We start from the raw sequence: 22,120 nt of genomic DNA, 5'->3' as shown, positions 1-22,120 counted from the left end.
GGGAGGGCAAAGAAAAATGAAGTGAAAGAAGATATAGTAAAAAGAGTGGTTGAAAGAAATCAAAGCTGAACTACCTGAACTAAAAAATCTTTCCACAAGCCCACAACTCCTACAAAAGGAGTCTGGAAGACCTACGAATAGGAAGCTATTTCCTAGATACATTTAGTCCAACCCAAATGACACTTCATTGTGTAAAGGCAACCTGAGCAACTTCATGAGACCAGAGACATGAGAAGGAAAGAAAAGCACTTAGCAATCTCAATCCTAATGTAACATTGACCACACCATCAATCATAACCTTAAACTACCTTGATATGCAAGGTAAGCCAGTAAGAAGAGAAATTCATATGTGGTGCAGATAATGAGGTTAATTTTTCTATGAGCTATCATGGAAATTATTATAAAGTGTTGTCAGTAGTTTGCTAAAATTTTCCTCAGTATAGAAATCAATCTTTCCTTCTTCCTGGCTAGAGCATAAAGACTGAGATTTATAAAGCCTTTTAAGGTGCCTTTAAAATTAATGGGAATTGGATGTCCTCATTACCTACGTGCTTTGAAAAACTCAGCCAAAATGCATAAAATGCATAGACAGTGAATATCATTAAAACCTCTCTAATTTTGCCTTTGAAAGTAGATAAGGATATCATCATGTTCAAATGATTCCCTGTAAAGAGTTTAGTACCGGGAATATTTAGCGAACAGTATAGTGCTCACTGTAAATTACTTTCAAAGGCATGCGCAAAGGCTTTAATGGTGCCTACACAAACAACTGCATGAAGCAATAAGGTGAAGTGAACCGCTGGAGACTAGTTACCAGCCCTGCAGTCCATGAAGGAATGGAAATTATCATACATATCCCAAGTAGCCACTTTCTTGCTTCAGTTATGAAAGGTGTGATCAGACTAGACTTTATATCTTTGGTGCTAATCAGCTGTTCATGTGTGTAAATTGTAGACCAGAGACACGAGTGCAATAGGGCTGTTTGGGCTGGTTCGTTCAAACCAGTTGTTGAAATCATATCTAGTTCCCAGCCACCTGATAACCTCAATACGCATCTCCACTTACCGTTGCTACCCCCCACCACCACCACCAAAAGCTATGTTGCTTTAGCTCTTTAGTCCCACCTCTATCCTTTTCTCTCATATTCTGGCTCAAACAGGCATCAGAAGATGGACAGTCCTTGCCAGCTGCCTCCTTCCCCAGTCTTGACCTTGTTTTCTTTCTCTCTGGGTAAACAAGAATGGCAGCAAATCCCAGGTCTGTAGTGAGGTGGTCAGGGTCAGGCAACCCCTGGGCAAAGCTTGTGCTACTGTTGCTACCCTGCTGGCAGTACCCAGACGGGCTAGTTTATATCTTGCTCTGGCACTGATATCATAAACATAAGCAGTGCAATCACACTCCACAGCAGAGTGCAGCTGAGAAAACCAAAAGAGATGAGCTTCAGCCTTGTATAATTTCCATGATTAAAATCAACAGCAATGTTTGACTAATTGGCCCACAAAGGCCTTTGCATTGGCGCAATTTAAATAAGCTTAAAAACAGAACAAGTTTAAAAAAACAGCACCATTCAGCCTTCCAACCAGGCTACAGATCCTCTTCACTGAGTTAGAGTTACCTAAGGCTTGCTTGTCCCTGCAACAACCCAATGCTGCTGTCCTAGAGGTCCCCATCAAAAATGGACTGATGCAACATGTTCAGTGTCACTATCACTAACCATTTTACCTCTGAACAGGGACACAGCATTCTTATGGGACTACAAGAAGAAAGTGAAAGAACCTATTTGCTTTCCCTCTCCCACTCCCTGCCAGTACCTGGCCTTTGGGAGTCTGCTTATCCCTGCACAGACTTAACTGGAAGCTGGAGAACCTGTGGCCTCCCTGTTAAAACAACTAGGAGCGGCAGACATGACATGTATTTCCACCTCATGCGTCACAGACAGGTGGCTGCATCCCCATGCACTGATGCAGATGGAGCTTGTCCTATCTCTGCCTTCAAGATAGCTTTAAGATTTTCTTCAAGAGAGGTCACAGGAAGGCTGAGATAGAAGTGAATCAGGTTTGGTTCTGGAAATCTCTTTCAATACCCTAGATCTTTATAGAGGACATCGAAGGGTGTAGCCTAGCCAAAAGCACCAGATGAGACCTTGACTAATTCTGCCCAGCTCTGACTGACTACATTAATTCAGTATGAGCCAGAAAACAAAGCAGGAGACAAACTTTGTTACATAACTGTCGCTGAACTCACTTTTGGGGAGGCAGGCCAGAGGGGAATAGAAACCACTGTGGCAACTGTTATTTGGCCCTGGTAAGGAGTAAGTCAAAGAGATTGGCCTGAGGCGACATAATTAGCAAAGCCATTGGCAGCTTATGCTGACAGTCTAGTTTAGAAAGCAATAAATAGTTAAAACAATAGCCTCCTGGGGGCAGGAGCACATATTTGGAGGGCTGACTCAGTGCCAAAGCTTTTGCGGGAGGTGGGACTGCTCTGTGGAGGCCCAGCTGCCAGCCAGAACCCACCACATCGATCTGTCAGAGTGAGGGCCCTTTCTCCTGGGTCTGTGGGTCTAGACCGGACCAGGGCTAGGCTTCGATTTGTGTGTGTCATGTGTGTGGAGGGGTAGAATGGAAGTCTCCGATTAAAAATCATTATCCCCCTGCTAAGCCCACCTTGCTAAGGAAAGGAATTTCAGCTTATATGTCACTGAGTGGTGTGGGTCTGTTCCTGCAGCCACCCCACCCAGTTCCCCCATGGCAGTGAACTCAACTGTGTTTTAAACCAAGTAACTGTTCAAGAGGAGAAGGACTCGCAGGCTGGGCCCTGCCCAGACTATCTGACCGCACAGCTGATGAGATGAAAACCAGTGGGCACGGACCCATCTGTCAGCTCTCAGAACAAGGGGCTGCAGCGCGGACAAAGCAGCGTGGAGGGAATAATGAGAAGTGGGGAACGGGCTCCGCTCCCAAACACCTTGCCCAGCACAGCAAGTCATGCAGTAACTTGCTGCTACTGCCCATAGGTTAACAGTAAATTACTGTCCTCTGCAGCAAAGACAAAGCAGGGAGGTGTGTGTGAGGCACACTGTCTCCCAGAGCAGTTTCTGGGATGAGGCAGCTTCCCAGCTTCTGCATTGCTCAGAGTGAAGCCTTAAGACGCACACTAGCCCAAAGTAACGAGCATGGATCTGGTAATAAAGCGATCGTGGCAGTAAAGTGAAACAGCCATTTTGTGCTTGGCAACAGCTCTAGCCTTGAGATAACCTGCTTTTTAATTGAGCTGAGGAATGTTTTCATTCTTTCTCAAGTTGCATATTATTTATGGGTACAATGTGTAATAATAAAAATTACATATCTTGGCAAAAACAATGAGCAAAAAGTCAGCAGGAAGAGCACTACACAGCGGACGTATATTTTTCTAGAGGTAGTCATCTATTTTAAGTACCAATGTGCTCCATTTCACTGTGGTAAATCCACAGAGAAAGCAGCAGAGTACTAGCGATGTTTTTGCCCACACAAAGAGATCCAGTTTAAAAGCACAACCCTAGGCATATGTAGTGAAGCATGCATTACTTCTGAGCCCTGTACATTCATTTCTTTACAGACCTCTTCCAACCTGCACTCGAGCACAGACTTTAGTGGAGGAAATGGTCACAAAAAATACACACTCTGCCATGGCTGCAAAGGGTTCATCTACAGCAGAGTATGTTCCCACTCCTCTATAATGGGAACAGCAAAAATTGCTCCCAATTTCCTTCCACGCTTCAGTGCACTGAGCACAGGCAGAAGCACTATTGACAATTATTGGGGGGGGGGGGGGGGAATGTGCTGGCTTTATCCATTTTTAATTGCTGGAGACTGTAAAGTTGTTCTTGAGGGAATAAATACTTTACTGCTTTCCTTTCCCACTCTCAGCATGCCAGCGTATTTGGGTTATTGATGGCCATTTAATAATAACTTTCAATACCAGAATTTTTTCAGTTGCCTCTTCAGATTTTTGCTCCAAACCACTGCGGCTGGATTACTCATGGGAAAAGATGAGCAAATGGATTTTGTGTAGAGTGTGTCTGCACAGCGAGAGAATGAGAGAACACAGAATCACTTAAATCATAAATCTTTTTTTTTAAAAAAAAAGCATTTTTCTTTGCGCAATGATCTTTTATCTACAACACAGCTGTCACAAATACACAGTCTAACACTTTGTGCCCTGTCGTCATCTATGAACAGAAGAAGCAGGACTATGGTGCACCCATTATCTTAAAACTTTTCTGTAGCCAAAAGGTCTCGCATTTTAAATGCAAACAGGACTAACACTAGCTTTGTCAGTGTCACAGCTAACCGAATATTGTTACGTGTATTTGGGCGTACAAACCAAACAGGGGGAGACTTCACTGAGGAAAAAAATGAAGACTGAAGTGAAAGGAAAAACAAGGAACACTGAACCTGTAATGTAAATTTCATGTTTAATTAGAAAGGCTGAAGAACTGTGACCAGGAAAAAACATGCTTCTCTGTAAGTGGTTTTGAATAGCACTGAAGATGAATATAATAAGGCTGACAAATACACCTTGGAGGGTAACTACAAGAATAAAATTGATTTATTTAATAATTTAGAAAAAGCTTCCAGCCATATCTCCCATTAAAATCTGAAGGCCATTGTATTCTATATTTCTTTGGTCTTTTTCTCCCTTTTAGTTATGCTCTACCAGATTTAATAAAAAAGTAATACAGAGGGGGGAAACACTTATCTCGAGTGTTTTGCCACAGCCCTGTAGGGCTCTTTGATTCTTTCTAACTCCAAACAGATCAAGTCAGGAACAATCATCCCCCTGGAGTAGAGTGATGTTTCAGGGTTAATACTCTAAATATAATCAAGGAAGTTTAAAAATTAAAATTGTATTAATGACCATCAAAGACCCAAGCAAGTAAACAACATATGAAATACATATGCTACTTCCCAAAGACAAATGACTAATCACCTGGACAAAATGAATCAACATATAAAAAGCAGTAAGCAGGTGTGTGCTCTTTTGTAGGAATAGATAAATAAAAAATAATAAGAGTAATAATATTTAATCCTGAGATAGCATTTTTTATTGTCACCTGTTTTGAACTTTTCTCTAAGAAATATTCCTATAGCCCAGGCTTCCTGAGATTTTTCTCCTGGAGGTGTTTTGAACATAATTTTACAGATTCTTGTTTTTACACTGTTCATTTTAGAAAGGAAATATACTGGACATTGTTAATCAATTAAACATTAAGTATTCACCACCTTACTCAAAGAAAAGCAAATGTAGTCCAGGCACAATTCCTCTGCAACTATTTTATGCAAAATTCATAGTATGAATTCTATAAACAATTCATAAAGTCAAATATGAGTTTGATATAGGTGCATATCAGCAATGCACACCAACTTCATTTACACTGGAAAATTAAATGTAAGCGTGGGAAATGCCTTTTTGCCCCCATCAGTCATGCTGGAGGCCATCTCCAAGCATGTGGAGGAAAAGAAGGTGATCAGGAGTAGTCAGCATGGATTCACCAAGGGGAAATCATGCTTAACCAATCTGATAGCCTTCTATGATGGAATGACTGGCTGGGTAGATGAGGGGAGAGCAGTGGATGTTGTCTACCTAGACTTCAGCAAGGCTTTTGACACTGTCTCCCATAACATCCTCATAGGTAAGCTCAGGAAGTGTGGGTTAGATGAGTGGACAGTGAGGTGGATTGAGAACTGGCTGAATGGCAGAGCTCGGAGGGCTGTGATCAGTGGCACAGAGTCTAGTTGGAGGCCTGTAGCTAGCGGTGTCCCCCAGGGGTCAGTACTGGGTCCAGTCTTGTTCAACTTCTTCATCAATGACCTGGATGAAGGGACAGAGTGCACCCTCATGCTGATGATCCAAAACTGGGAGGAGTGGCTGATACACCAGAGGGCTGTGCTGCCATTCAAAGAGACTTGGACAGGCTGGAGAGGTGGGTGGAGAGGAACCTCATGAAGTTCAACAAAGGCAAGTGCAGAGTCCTGCACCTGGGGAGGAATAACCCCATGCACCAGTACAGGTTGGGGGTTGACCTGCTGGAAAGCAGCTCTGTGGAGAAGGACCTGGGAGTGCTGGTGGACACCAAGTTAAGCATGAGGCAGCAATGTGCCCTTGTGGCCAAGAAGGCCAATGGTATCCTGGGCTGCATCAGAAAGAGTGTTGCCAGCAGGTGGAGGGAGGTGATTCTCCCCCTCTACTCAGCCCTGGTGAGGCCACATCTGGAGTACTGCATCCAGTTCTGGGCTCCCCAGTACAAGAGGGAAGTGGCACTACTGGAGCAAGTCCAGCGAAGGGCTACCAAGATGATTAGGGGACTGGAGCATCTCTCTTATGAGGAAAGGCTGAGAGAGCTGGGACTGTTTAGCCTGGAGAAGAGAAGGCTGAGAGGAGATCTTATCAACGTGTACAAGTATCTGAAGGGAGGGTGTCGAGAGGATGGGACCAGACTCTTTTCAGTGGTGCCCAGCGACAGGACGCGAGGCAATGGGCACAAACTGAAACACAGACACTTCCATCTTAACATGAGGAAAAACTTTTTCACTGTGAGGGTGACAGAGCACTGGAACAGGTTGCCCCGAGAGGTGGTGGAGTCTCCTTCTCTGGAGATATTCAAAACACGCCTGGATGCAATCCTGTGCAATGTGCTCTCGGTGACCCTGCTTGAGCAGGGGGGTTGGACTAGATGATCTCCAGAGGTCCCTTCCAACCTCAGCGATTCTGTGATTCTGTGATTCTGTGATGATAAAGTCAATAGCATGGTCAGGGGACCTTCTTCAGTGTTGTGGCAGTTTGTTGTTTTCACTCGCAAGACCAGCAGAATTCAACTCTGCTATAGCTATAACAATATTAATTAATTCTTTTCAGTCAAGGACTTCCATTTTCCCTCAATATTTTTCCCTTCGACCATTCTAAAATTAAATAAAATGAAGAAAAGAAACAGAAAAGAGCACACAGTAGAAGCCATTATAAAAGAGCCCACTGAATGGATGTCTTTCAATTGATGTCACTGGACTTCAGACAAATAAATGGGAAATTACATTAACTTGCTTTTACTTTTCCCAACATACTAACAAAAAGTAGCTTTTGAAAGAGCTTACATAATAGGTCCACGTGCATTTCCTGTAGCAGCTAAGACCAAGGCAGCACTTTCCATCTTAACCGGTTGTTTCACTGGCCACAAGTTCACAGGTGGATCATAGGACCAGATCCAGTAGTTTTTTTCCATAACAGATAACTGCTGGATTCTAACGGGATGCAAATGTGATTATATACTGTAAGGCCTTTACCTTCATTTCCTGACACCTTAACTTCACATTTTTGTACTGTGAACCTTAGGATTTTCATACTCTGTTCCCACAGCCTCAGTAGTTGCTTCACTTTGTCGCCACGAGCACTGCGGCACCCAAGTTTGGGAGAGAAATGAGCAATTCAAACTGCTTACCAAGCACTCTGAATATAGACTGTTGCGTCTAAGAGTTAACTCAGGAGCTCCCACACTAAAACACCATGGCTTTTTTGTCCACGCATAAGTAATCCCACCGAACAGATGAAATCATGTAAGAGTTTCCCTGGCAAGCTCCAAAGCTCAGGGGAGATTTTCAGCATCAGAAACTTCTTGGTGAGAAGAAGCACATGACTGAAGAAAATGAAAACCAGCAACTTTGCACCCTGATCTCAGGCAAAAACATAGGCTTGCACCCCTGATTTGCGGGATGCCTTAAGCCTTGTTTTTAAGGTTAAGAGCAGTTCCTATCATTCTGTAGTCCTGCAGGGAAGAAGGTGTAGGCTAAATCAAGGCCCAGATCATTCAAAGAGCAGGTCAAGAATGAGGAACTGGGGAGAGGTTATCTGGGTTAATGTTACACCACTAGCAATGGTGTGGCTAAGTGGCCACAGCAAGAGAACAATCGCAGAAGGGAAAGCACCCTGTATCGCTGATTATCAGAAAAGAAGCACATGTGAGCCCTCATTCTTTTCAGACTTATTCCTGCTCCCCCAACATTGTGCCTTTTCAAATGAACTTTCCTCATCCCCTACCAGGGCAGGCAAAAAGCTTGAACCAGCTGCCTGCTCAGTGCAAAGGACCGTGCCTCATGTTCAACCTCAGCCAGCATCCACAGGAGGCCTCTTCTCACACTTGCTGCAGAAAGATGCTCAGCCTTGAAGACTGCAGTACTTTTCTTTGAAGAAACTCACAGTGCTCTCTGAAAGAGCTTTATTCAGGTCTTTAGGGGCTCTCTCCAGCCATCTCCAAGAAGAGCCCCATAGCCTCCAGCAGGTCATGAAAACTGCAACCTTTCTAAGTATTTCTTCCATTAAGGGACTCCTGAGAACATGAGCCTAGGGCAGGCCCTGTAGAGCTGTAAGCAAATACCAAACCAGCTCTTGTTTGTTTTTATTTTAAGGTCTCCTCAGGGAATACAGAGAACTTATTGTTGGAGAGAGGAATAAAAGCAGGGCAGTGGGTGGGTAGAGAGCTTCTTTCGTCTCCTCTTCTCCGTCTCAGGTATGATTTCTCAGGGTCAGTCCAGATGAGCAGTGCAGTAGCATTAGCTGCCATGGCCAGCATGCTATGTTTCAGTAGACACCTTCTCCTCTAATCCCGATTATTCTTTAGCGCTGAAACATGGCGGGGAAGGCAATGTTCTTTGCATCATTTTGTGCCTCTGCAGGATTGTGCTTTCTCTCTTGTTTCCATAGGGGCATGCTCACTGCTCCTGTGTGTGACCTGCAAGAAGTTCAGCACAGGGACGAGGAGGAGGAGGCACCACCGAAGCAAGCAAGGGACAAAAGTGACTTGGTTGCTACTGCTGCTTCAAGAGTTGCTAAGAGAAAACACAAAGACCCCTGGACATTACCACTGGAAAGTCATTAGAAAGCTCACAGCCACATCCCCAGCACAGATTGCAAGTCCTTGTCTCCCAATACATACACAACAGCATGGGGGGCTCAGAAGGAGGGGGAGGGAGGAAGGGAGAGAAGGAGGGGGAGCAGTCCCTTCCTCAAAAGGGTGGAAATGAACTGGAAAGGGGTGGGTGGAGTTCAGTGCAGGCAGGCTGTGGGTTTGTCAGGGTGAGTTTCTTTCTGGTTATAAAGTTTGCCCCTCCCTTCAGGATTTTTTTTTTTTAAGTTTTATTCATGAGTTGTTAACCATTTTGTTTAGCAAATCGGTTTATCCCAATGACCTTTTCCTGCTTTAATTTTCGAGATGGCAGATGGCTCTAAAGAAATCCCCCTTAAATGCAGACCCAGACCCAGCCTGTTTGTTCATACACGGGATGTGCATCAACATGCCAAGCACAGCTCCAGAAAGAAGACAAAGTCCTCAAGAAAGAAGGCGGGGGGGGGGGGGGAGGGGGGAGAAAGAGGGGGCAGGGAAGAGAGACAGGCTAGACAAAGTCCAGGTTTGGTATTTCTCATATTGTTAATTGTCCAGGACTTCTCTTTGGTGCAGTCTGCAACCCCTGCATCACTACTATCTAAACACAGGCAACAAACTCTGGGAAGGAAGTCCTGCAGAAGTCGTATCATGAGGTCTTTATTGCAAGAGGCTAACGCCCAAGGGAAGCAAAACAGTGGGACTGAGGGATAGGGAACCTCGTAAGTCCAGGAATGAAGTGCAGAAAGGAAGGATGTACAGAAAAACAATTTAAAAGCCCTATCACTTTAACTCCCTGCTCAGCCAATGGCCTCACAATAACCCTTCACAGCATCTGGTGCCCATGTCAAATAGCAAAGGACAGTGAGCCTTTCCAAAGATGGCCTACCCCAACCTTTGCAAAAGATGTGAGCTACAGAGCACAGCGCAAGATATTAGCCAAGCTGTTAGTCCCACTTTTTCCCCCTCCAACACATTTCCAAGCTCTAGCCCATTCAGTTATTTTAGATGAATATATGGAATAGAAGCATGTTCAGAGAGTTACCAATTCTCCCTTCTCCAGCTGGTAAATTCATGAGGAACTGTGAATCTACACAAATTGTCACATCTTTTCCTGTCTTTCACAACTGGTAAGTAATACTGTTCAGAGATGCCAAATTCCAAGAAGCGATTCTGTTTGTTTTACCCCATTGTCACATAGCTTTGGTTGAAAATGCAGAGAAAATAGCAATTGTTTCAACCAAGAAAACACGGAGGGATGAAATGCTTTCAGGTTCCACACCACTGGATTCCACCCTCACCACAGCTCATGCTTAAAATGAGAGATCCCAAGCAGAACTCACAAATTGCAATGTGAGTTCCTGACTCGAATCAATTCTTTCCAGTCTCCAGAGGGACTGAACAGCCCCAGTTCAGCAAAGCATTAAAGTATGTGATTCATTTAAAGCACTTAAATGATTATCATGGCTGGATTTGGTTATTTTGAGGAGAGTAAAGGTGGTACAACCACATCATGTGATATGTGTCAACCCACCACACCAAAAAGGGACTGGGTGGAAGGCACAACCCCCTACTTCTTCCCTCCCCTTCAGTCAACCCATGGACTTCTATGGGATGAGATGCTTAAGTGCTGTATCAAGTCCTACTAACTTGAAATTTAGGCTACAGCCAAGATATAAGCATTACAGGACATCATGGGGCAATAGTTTATGGTTGGACCACTGGGAATAGATTGAGTCAAATACCAAGAGCAGCAGTCACAAGCCCTTTTTACCCCAAGAAAGATGTATGTATTTTGTGTGTAAAAAGATGCAAATTGCAAAGGTCTTGAGCTCCTGCCTGGAGCCTTTTGGGTCCTTTTTGTTCTCTTTGGTTTGGTTTTTCCTTGGCTTAATCAAAGCTCTATCTTGTGACCAGAGAGATGGTGGAGGAAGACAAAAGGGCTCCAACTTCACCACACATGGCCCTAAGTTAGTATAGATGAATCTCACTGACAAATTCCTTAAGTGCCATTTTCACACAGCTCAATCATCACACACAAAACAAAGGAATTATTAGCTCCTTTTTGGGTGCAATGGATTACACCAACACAATTGAGCCATTGTACTGCAACTGCTTGCTGTGGGGCAGTGCCTAACAGACACAATTAAAGAGGCTACTGGAAGATCCCTCATAGCATTTCCCAGAAAATGGGGAAAAAATCACAGTTCCAACACCACTGAAGTATGGAGCCAGGCTGTTGACTTCAGTGGTTCAGCTCATGTCTTGTTATGTGAACTGTTTGTTCAGCTCAAAACATACTCCAGCCCTGTTATTGTTAGAGACAAGTGACCAGTTTCCCTCAAACAACTTAACCACAGAGCATAGTCTTTTTTTATTATTTTTCATTTGTTCCCCAAGTGGATTGTGATTTCCTCAAATGCTTCCACTCAAACCAATTTTCCCCGGTGTTTGAATTCTATGTAATGTCGGTTAACTGGCCCATGATTATTTCTGTTCCCTGATGGATGGACACAAACCTTAGAATCTGGAGGTCTATCAAGCCACTGTGGCTTCCATTCTCTCAAGGAGAAGTAGCAGTGAAATAGCATTGGGAAATTTTATAAAATATTAAACCTCCTACTTTCTAGGCCACACAGTCCTTGCCTGAGGCATCATTCATATAAAAACTTAAGCTATTACAAGATTTATTGCCTAGATGCAAAGGAGCACACAGAATTGAAGTCTAAGTCTCAGCCAGTTGGAACACAGATATTCTTCCTAAGATGCCCTGAACAGTGCTGGAGACAGGCAACAAGAAAAATGCAGTAGGTCCAATTCAGACCAGCCTGTGTTAAAATAAAAGAGCACCAGCCCGGAGGCACTGATGCAGTATAATATATTAAAATTAAAGAGGGCATGGCCAGTCACAGTCCACACACACTGTGAAACTTTATCAGTGCAAAGGTTTATCATTACCATGTCAGACAGATCAATCAGTAGCATGAAGGATCCTAACAGAGGAAGACAAATAGCAGTCTAAGGAGAAAACTTCATTACATGTATTTAGACTCATTCACAGCTCCTTTGGTCACCATAAGTTTAAACATACTGTGCTCCAGATGGGCAAAGGATGTGTGGTATTTGGGCTGGGAAACCATCACTGGTATGGCCTCATATGCCAACTATACTCAGCATAAATATATGGACTGGGCTTCCCAGGGGCTCTTCAGCAAGATGTGCATTTTGAAGACCTAATGTTTCACTTCTTCTCTGTGCTACTCAATGTCTGCACCCTGACAGATTTTTGTTTCATTATGTTCATGTGAGAAATATGGTTTTATGGGAGCTCAGAATCAAGAGAACCATTTTCAAGTGGTTTTATGAAGACATATGGAAGCCAGGTCCCTCTATAGCCCTAGTGAGACTTCTATCATAACTATTGCACATTAGCTTTCCTCCTCCAAAGTGGAAATTCTCCAGTGTTTGACAAGGCTTTCAGCTCAATGTTAAAGTGAGATGGTAGTGTCACGAATCTGTTATACCACCTGCCTTAAACTGAATATTGTAAGAAGATGAACTGCATGTTGTAAAGAACAGAAATGGTCTTCATTGGTCATACTATGCGCTCCTCACTGTAGATCCTTTCCATCCAGCAAAGATTTGGTATATACCCTAGAGTAAGTTTTAGCCATCATGAGTATATGCATACGTGGTTCTTCATGTACACAGTGCCAAAACATTCACTAGTTGCAGGAGTGTTCCCATTATTATCCCTCACACATACTGTGTCAATAGTTTTTAAGTCATAGAAATAACTAAAGTCATTTCCAATCCTGATTTAGTGATAAATCCCCATAGAATTATAAAGCAGCTTATCACAGAATGGTTGAGGTTGGAAGGGCCCTCTGGAGATCAACTAAGCCCAACCCCCCTGCTCAAGCAGGGTCACCTAGAGCGCATTGTACAGGATCGCATCCAGGCGGGTTTTGAATATCTCCAGAGAAGGAGACTCCACAACCTCTCGGGGCAACCTGTTCCAGTGCTCTGTCACCCTCACAGTGAAGAAGTTTTTCCTCGTGTTCAGATGGAACTGTCTGTGTTTCAGTTTGTGCCCATTGCCTCTTGTCCTGTCACTGGTCACCATTGAAAAGAGTCTGGCCCCATCCTCTTGACACCCTCCCTTTAGATATTTATATGCATTGATAAGATCTCCTCTCAGCCTTCTCTTCTCCAGGCTGAACAGTCCCAGCTCTCTCAGCCTTTCCTCATAAGAGAGATGCTCCAGTCCCCTAATCATCTTTGTAGCCCTTCGCTGGACTTGCTCCAGTAGTGCCACTTCCCTCTTGTACTGGGGAGCCCAGAACTGGATGCAGTACTCCAGATGTGGCCTCACCAGGGCTGAGTAGAGGGGGAGAATCACCTCCCTCCACCTGCTGGCAACACTCTTCCTGATGCACCCCAGGATACCATTGGCCTTCTTGGCCACAAGGGCACATTGCTGCCTCATGCTTAACTTGGTGTCCACCAGCACTCCCAGGTCCTTCTCCACAGAGCTGCTTTCCAGCAGGTCAACCCCCAACCTGTACTGGTGCATGGGGTTATTCCTCCCCAGGTGCAGGACTCTGCACTTGCCTTTGCTGAACTTCATGAGGTTCCTCTCCACCCACCTCTCCAGCCTGTCCAGGTCTCTTTGAATGGCAGCACAGCCCTCTGGTGTATCAGCCACTCCTCCCAGTTTTGGATCATCAGCATGAGGGTGCACTCTGTCCCTTCATCCAGGTCATTGATGAAGAAGTTGAACAGGGCTGGACCCAGGACTGACCCCTGGGGGACACCGCTAGCCACGGGCCTCCAACTAGACTGCGCCACTGATCACAGCCCTCCGAGCTCTGCCATTCAGCCAGTTCTCAATCCACCTCACTGTCCACTCATCTAGCCCACACTTCCTGAGTTTGCCTGTGAGGATGTTATGGGAGACAGTGTTGAAGGCCTTGCTGGTCAAGGCAGACAACATCCACTGCTCTCCCCTCATCCACCCAGGCAATCATTCCATCAGAGAAGGCTACCAGGTTGGTTAAACATGATTTCCCCTTGGTGAATCCATGCTGACTACTCCTGATCACCGTCTTACACTTCCTGTGCTTAGAGATGGCATCCAGAATGGGCTGCTCCATCACCTTTCCAGGGATGGAGGTGAGGCTAACTGGCCTGTAGTTTCCCAGGTCTTCCTTCTTGCCCTTTTTGAAGACTGGAGTGACACTGGCTTTCTTCTAGTCCTCAGGCACCTCTCCTGTTCCCCATGACCTTTCAAAGATGATGGAGAGTGGCCTAGCAATGACATCCGCCAGCTCCCTCAGCACTCGTAGGTGCATCCCATTGGGGCCCATGGATTTGTGGGTGTCAAGTTTGCCTAAATGATCTCTAACCTGATCCTCCTCCACCAAGGGAAAGTCTTCCTTCCTCCAGGCTTTCTCTCTTGTCTCCAGGGTCTGGGGTTCCTGAGGGCTGGCCTGAGCAGTAAAGACTGAAGCAAAGAAGGCATTCAGTAACTCTGCCTTCTCTGCACCCTTCGTCACCAGGGCACCCACCCCATTCAGCAATGGGTCCACATTTTCCCTAGTCTTCCTTTTGCTACTGATGTATTTGAAGAAACCCTTCTTGTTGTCCTTGACATCCCTGGCCAGATTTAATTCCAAATGGGCCTTAGCCTTCCTCGTCGCATCCCTGCATACTCTGACAACTTTCCTATATTCCTCCCAAGTGGCCTTTTCCCCCTTTCCACATTCTGTATACTTCCTTCTTCTGGTTGAGTTTTGCCAGGAGTTTGCTCATCCATGCAGGTCTCCTACCTCCTTTGCTTGACTTCCTACTCATAGGGATGCACCGATCTTGAGCCTGGAGGAAGTGATGCTTGAATATGAACCAGCTCTCTTGGACCCCCCTTCCTTCTAGGGCCCTAACCCATGGGATCCTCCAAGTAGGTCCCTGAAGAGGCCAAAGTTTGCTCTCCTGAAGTCCAGGGTTGCAATCCTACTTATTGTCCTGCTTCCTTCTCACAGGATCCTGAACTTCACCATCTCATGGTCACTGCAGCCAAGGCTGGCCCCAACCTTCACATCTTCAACCAGTCCTTCTTTGTTTGTTAGTACGAGGTCCAGCAGCACACCTCCTTGTTGGCTCCTGCACCACCTGTGTCAAAAAGTTATCATCAGTGCTCTGCAGGAACCTCTGGGATTGTTTGTGCCTAGCTGTGTTGTCTTTCCAGCAGATATCAGGGTGGTTGAAGTCCCCCATGAGAACCAGGGCCTGGGATCGTGAGGCTACTTCCAGTTGTCTGTAGAAGGCCTCGTCGATGACTTCTTCCTGATCAGGTGACCTGTAGTAAACACCCACAACAGTGTCACCCATGCTAGCCTGCCCTTTAATCCTTACCCATAAGCTCTCGACTCGCTCTTCATCCACCCCTAGGCACAGCTCAATACATTCCAGTTGCTCTCTCACATAAAGAGCAACTCCACCACCTCGCCTTCCTGGCCTGTCTTTCCTAAAAAGCACGTAGCCATCCATGACAGCACTCCAGTCATGCGAGCTATCCCATGTCTCTGTAATTGCAATGAGATCATGGCCCTGCGACCGCACACAGATCTCTAGTTCTTCCTGTTTGTTCCCCATGCTGCGTGCATTGGTGTACAGGCATTTCAGGGAGGTGATCGAGCATGCAGGTTTCCCAGGAGGGGTAAAAGAGGGTCCTCCATAGCCACATCCCATGCGCACTTCCCTGGCTGCATTCACCTGCTGGAGGCATCCTGACTTGAGCTGTCTTTTGCCAGCTACCCTGGCACTATAACTCTCCCCTTCCCCCATCTTTCCTAGTTTAAAGCCCTCCTTACCAGGTTGGCCAACCTGTTGGCAAAGACACGTGTGCCCTGCTTAGTGAGGTGGATCCCATCTCTCCCCAGCAGTTGTCAATCTTCAAAAAGGGTCCCATGGTCATAGAAACCAAAACTCTGTTGCCAACACCAGCGGCGCAGCCAGTTGTTAACTTGGGAAGTCCGTCTCCTCCTCCTCCCATCCATCCCCCTCACTGGCAGGATTGAGGAGAAAATGACCTGGGCTCCCGGACCCTTGACCACCATCCGCAGATCTCTGAAATGCTGTTTGATGGTTTCCAATTTGCCCTTGGTATCATTAGTGCCCACGTGGAAGAACAGCAGAAGGTAATAGTCTGATGAGTGGACAAGCCTTGGCAGTCTTTCCATGACATCTCGTATGCAAGTCCCTGGCAGGCAACAAACCCCTCTAGACAAGAGATCAGGTCAGCAGATAGGTGCCTCCGTCCCCTGCAGCAGGGAGTCCCCCACAATAATCACCGCCGCTTCTTCCAGGTGTTCCCGCAAGACACAGTCTGTCGTCCCAGTTGCTTCCCTTGCAGCCATGTCCAGCTCCTCCTCATCCTGGAGGGCACTAAACCTGTTCCTTAATTGCAAGTCTTCAGGAGGAGTAGGAACCTTTCTCCTCCTTTGAGAAGTGACGAGTTTCCAGCCTTCTTCTACAGTGTTATGTACCGTTTCACATGGCACAGAGCCCTCTGACAACTCCACTGCTGTGGGGGGTTGGGACTCCCGGAGCTGTATGGTTTCCAGGAATACCCTGTCTATCTCCTGCTCATCCTCTCAGATGCTAAGCAGCCTACTGACTTCCTCCCATAACTCCCTTACCTGACGACACAACTTGCCAACAGCAGCACACCTCCTGCAGGAGAGCTGGCTGCCAGCCCAGGCCTCCTGGAGAGGCCCCAAGCACTCCCTGCAGCCTGAGACCTGGAGAGCTGCATCAGCTGTCAGAAGGTCAGTCTGGGTCCAAGCCTCTGACACAGCTGATGCAGCAGCTCCAACAGCTACTGCGAAATGTGCTCTGCAGCGTGTCATGACCATACTTGAGGAAGCGTACACTGCTGGGATTGGAAATGAAGGTGCCTTCTTTCACCCTGCTGCACAAACTGCTGCACAAACTGCTGCATCTGTTCACTGACCCTGGGAGCTGTGCTCTGGGCCTAGCTCTTATATAGGCCTCTCCCTAGCACTGACTCACAGGGTGCTTGACCTGTCCTAATCAAGGGCCACCTGGATCAAAGGCCCCAACTCCCTCTGATCAGGGGCAACCAAGAGAGCTTGTCAGTGGCAGCTACACCTAGCTAGAGCTTCTCCCAGAAGAAGTTAAGGCCTCCTGTGGTTGTCCTTGCCTAGGTCCCCTTTCCTGTTAGCAGCAATCACCCTCTAGTTCCTCGGGTGTCCCCAGAAAGCCCCCACAACTTACAACAAGGTCCTCAAAAGTTTTAAGCAGAGCCCAGACGTTGCTGCACAAACTGCTGCATCTGTTCGCTGCCTCTGTTAGCTGCGCTCTTATGCTGGAAGGGGCCTCCTGGGGTCATCTCATCCAACCACATGCTCAAAGCTTAATGCTGGAAATGGTCAGAGAGCTGCAAAGGGTCAATTTAAAGCGGTTAAGTCTCATCACCACCTTCAGCCATGGCTGCAACTAGCCTGTTTTACCTGGCATTACAGTGAAGAGTCACTAACTGCATTTCAGCTGAGAAGATATGTTCTAACTCCATCACCTCCAAACGTCTAGCAGTACCCCGTACTCTTTTTTCTTTTTCTTGCACTATTTGTAGAACATTTCTTGCTATATAACTTCATTGTCAGCCAAACAGTGGGGAACCATGACCTCAAATATCCTAATGTTCTACAGCAATGACTGAAAATTCGACAGCATCACAGAGGGCTGACATCTGTGTTGGACCATCACTGACCATGGTACTTTATCTTTTGAGGTTACAGAAGGGAAATATTGCAGACAACATAGAACAAAGCAGAGATTAATATTTTGAATAGCCAATTCCTGTAACACCAAAAGTAGGTCAATATTTTTAAGAGTGTGCATAGTGCATAATATATATGTGCAATATATTATAATACATAAATAAAATAATATAGAGAGAAACAAGAATTAAGATGAATAACAAAATCTCTATGTACCAAAGAAAACTTTTACATATAAAATTATGACTGCTGCTGTTAAGCTTTGGGCCTGCAAATTTAAATTCACTGCCACAGTCCTTTGTCACATTAGTCATTTGACTGCCTTCTTAGAAAATATTTATGTGACTATGGGTTTTCAAGATCAGGCCCAAAATAAATAATAATAGGATCATTTAGGCAGAGCTTTACATCTGTACAAATACTGTCTAATGAATTCCTGATGGAGTTCTGCTGTTGACTAAGGAAATCATGTGAGAACCTCCACAATAAATGAAGCAGTGACACATTTTGGATCAAAGCAAATAATACAGAAAAGCAAACTGATGTACAAAGGGCTATAGTCATTCTTGGCATAATTCCTTCTAAGTCATTTAGACCCTCTTTAGACACTGGCACTGTTTACTTTATAGCAAAACCTCCTGGCCTTTGGATTGAATCACCTTCGGTCTTTGATAGTTGATTGCTTGTGTTTAACCAAGAGCACAGTCTTCAGGGGGAAGGGGCATTTATGTACAAACTTCAGCTCCATCCAGTGCAAACTCTTTAATGCAGAGGTGACCTTTTCATTGTGAATTTGGACAGTATGAGCATAGCAAGGTCCAGATCTGTGCCAAAGACTCCTAGGCACTTCAGGAACACAAACAAATAGCAATAGTCCAAATTTAACCAGGTTTGACCACACTGACTTTGAAACTAATACCACATACTGTACCTGGATGCTTTTCTTGAAGTGAGCTTCTTTTGAAAGTGACCGCTTTTCCACATGGTTTTAGGAATTACAGTGCTCCCTGCAATTGCAGAAGCCATATGCTTTAATAACCTCTTCAGCAAAATCTCCACCGGGTCTCATTTCTCCCTCAAGCCACATACACAAGGCTGGAGAGAAGTGGAAATAGTAGGCTGGGATTCAGACCATAAGGGACAACAGACTCCTGGCCCTGTTTTATTTAGCTGTCAGATATCACCAGAGATTCCTCCTGCTTTTTTACATCCTCCCATGCCCTCTGACTCAGGTTAAAGGACAACCTGGTCATACTCTAAAAATCCCATTGAAACACAGTGCACTGAAATGACCCATACTGGACCCCTTTTTAATCCAGAAGATGTATCACTCATCCCTGCTCTGCACGTGTGTGATATGTATAGCGCCAGGACCAGGGACCACTGCTCATGTTAAAGAACTTCCTAACTACTTGACTTCCAAGCACTTGGAAGGACAGCTCTCATGCCTCATACTCCTTCTTCCTCGGGGAATTTCATACTGTTTGCTACATACATTAGCAGGAGGCTAAGAGACTGCTTGCAGTCCCCACACCTAGCCTACAGCCTGATAGAGGAGTCCCCTGATGGGTGGTCTTGAGACAAAAGAGGCATCAGGGCTCATTCTGTTGCCCACAAAATAGGTATCTAGCTCCACTCAAGATGCCCTAGATACCCACAAATGGCTTTTCAGTGTGACACAGGTGAGACTGGAAACCTGTACCCTTCCAGACCAGCAGCTGGATGGGAAGCCCTAGGGCAGCACAGTAAGGCTGGACACAGGTATGCAGACAACTGAAATGAGTCTGTAGGGCAGGATTCAGGCTCCCTTGACTGTACCCCTCCTTGAGGGTGTTCAGTATAATGGGATATTTATAGCCACAGCTGATGTTTAGATACACAAATTCAGATGTGTCTAAACTGGAATTTAAACCATCCTAATTTCCTGAGACAGGATTTCAACCATAGGAAACACTCGATGCTGACTTGTTCTTGAGGGCCCAATGCGTTGAGCTATTCAGTCCATGATTCTGGCCCGCAAAAGGAGTCTATCTGGTTACCACAGGGACCTCGTGGCTCTACTTTTGGGAGACAAACATCACCAAAACGTGAATGAGAGCAATCCAAAAGCAAAAAACAGGCAGGAAGTTTTGCCTTGGATGAGGACCTGCAGAATAGGGCACTGCAGAAATGGCAAGAAGGAAGAAGGGAGATCTGTAATGCCTGATTCATTGCACTAGAAAGGCAGACTAGACTAAAGAAGTGGGGGAGTAGTACTGAAATTCTGAGTGCTGAGGTCCACACAGCAGAGACCGTCTGATACAGATCCCAGCCCATAAGTATATAAATATATGGATGAACTACCAGCCTTGGATCAAGAAAAAGGAAAGGAGTGCATGCTGCAGTTATGGATCAAAGCTGCAGCAAAATCCTAACAAATGTGCATAACAGAGAACCTCAAATACTGTCCAGTAAATGGGTCAATCTGCCTATGGGGAGAAAATTTAGAGAAATAATTTTTTCACCAGTTCAGTGTTCTAGAATTAGTGTCTCCAAGAAATAATCATGTACAGTGGAGAGAATATTCTTGGTGTAGGGTTAAAAGAACAGTAGGTAACCTTAGGAATTAACATTATCTGAATCACTTCTACAGACCTCACTATAACTCAAATATGTCCAAAGGGTTAGCTGAGTACCAAAAAGGGACTGCTAACACCACACTTGGAAAACAGATGAGATGTCAGCAACTGAGAAAGAAAATATCCATAAGCTTAAAAAAAAAGGAAGTGAAAGCCTTAGAGGCAGCAAGAATACTTTTATTCATGGAATTGATAAGAAAATCTACAAGGCATGTATACTGCTGAACATAAAATTGGGGAAAAAGAAAAGGGAAAAAGGAAAGCAACCAACTAATGAACACACCTGCATGGCTTGGCTCAACGGCCTGTTTGAACCAGTTAGAAACCCTTCAGCATTTGGAAATTTGACCAAACCAATGCAAATATTGAGGAGCATAAAATACAGCAGACAATGGGTAAGGGGTAAATGGAAAGAGGCTGAAATGGAGCTCAGAGGGAAGCAGTACCTAAAAATGTAAATGCATGTAAACTAAAAGCCATTCTGTGAATGTGCAATGCCCATTGGATTGCCAGGGATTAAAATAAGTGGTTCTTTAGACAGAGCCAGAGAGAGCAGGAGTCATACAAGGCAGCTCAAAGTTATTCACATGGCTGATTTCCTTCATAGATAGATACTCTGAACATTTTAGGGTAATATTTTACTGCAATATTTTCAGCAAGTTTTAAATGGCTTTATGGATTACATGCCCAGCTCCAAATGCTGGAATTTACAGAAACCAGTCATTAATTATTATTATTGCTATATACACATAATTCCAAGCCACTAAATAATTACCATTATGCTTCAATGCAGAACATTTCTTAACAATCTGAAAACATAATGGCACCAGGCACCCTGAATAGAGAAATCTATTTTTGATTATGTCGTGGCAAGAATTGCCGTCACTGCTTTATATGAATTGAATATTTAAAATATCGTCATAAAAATAGCAATCCTTTACTAGGCATTATCCTCTCCCATAATGGAACTACAGGTCACAGAACACCTTCCTTTCCTCATTATTGACACTACTAGAAACCAGACTAATAACTTCATTGTCACTGCAATGCTTCTGCAAGGATTTACATGTATCTAAAATTTAGATATTAACCCCTGCTTTAAACATTTGTTCACCAGCATACAACTGTGAACCCTCCCTCTAAGGTAAGGCATCTGGCCCAAAACAAAAGAGCTTTACCAGTTTCTCGGTAAGAGAGAAAAAGGAATTCTTTATTGAAAGCATATTAGCATATTTTGCATCTTAATAATTTCACTGCAGCATTAATTTACTTAATTATTGCGCTTAGAATTCAACATGGCACCTAATTAATTCAAAGGCTGAAAAAACAAATTTAGAATTATAAAACATACAAACATATCCCTGTTTTGTGTGTACACTTATTTTTGAAAATCATGCTTCTTTGTTCTGCTCCGTGAAATACTGTCTGTGCACATAGTAAGTCTAAAGTTATATTTTTAGTGATTTATTTTAGCACATCTTCCCAGATTTGCCCTTTTAGGCTTCTCTTCTGATGAATCTTCCTAGAATAGATGGGGTTAACGCATCTCAACAGCCTGCTATCAGGATTTCCAGCTCCATTACCCACTGTTAAGACCTTGTCCTCTTCTTTTCCTCAGCAAACTTTTTAGTTTACTGGCAATGGCCAACAGGAACACTAAATCCTTAGCAGGTCATTTGAAAACAGGAGTTCCCTTCTTTCCAAACAGCCCCAAAATTACTTTCTCATAGTCTACAAAAGGCCCCCAGAAAAGACAGAATAAAAAGAAAAAAACACTTTCCATTTCT

This window comes from Apteryx mantelli, chromosome 1 (genome assembly GCF_036417845.1).
Source record: "Apteryx mantelli isolate bAptMan1 chromosome 1, bAptMan1.hap1, whole genome shotgun sequence".
Taxonomy (NCBI): Eukaryota; Metazoa; Chordata; class Aves; order Apterygiformes; family Apterygidae; genus Apteryx; species Apteryx mantelli.
This window is presented reverse-complemented; position numbering follows the sequence as displayed.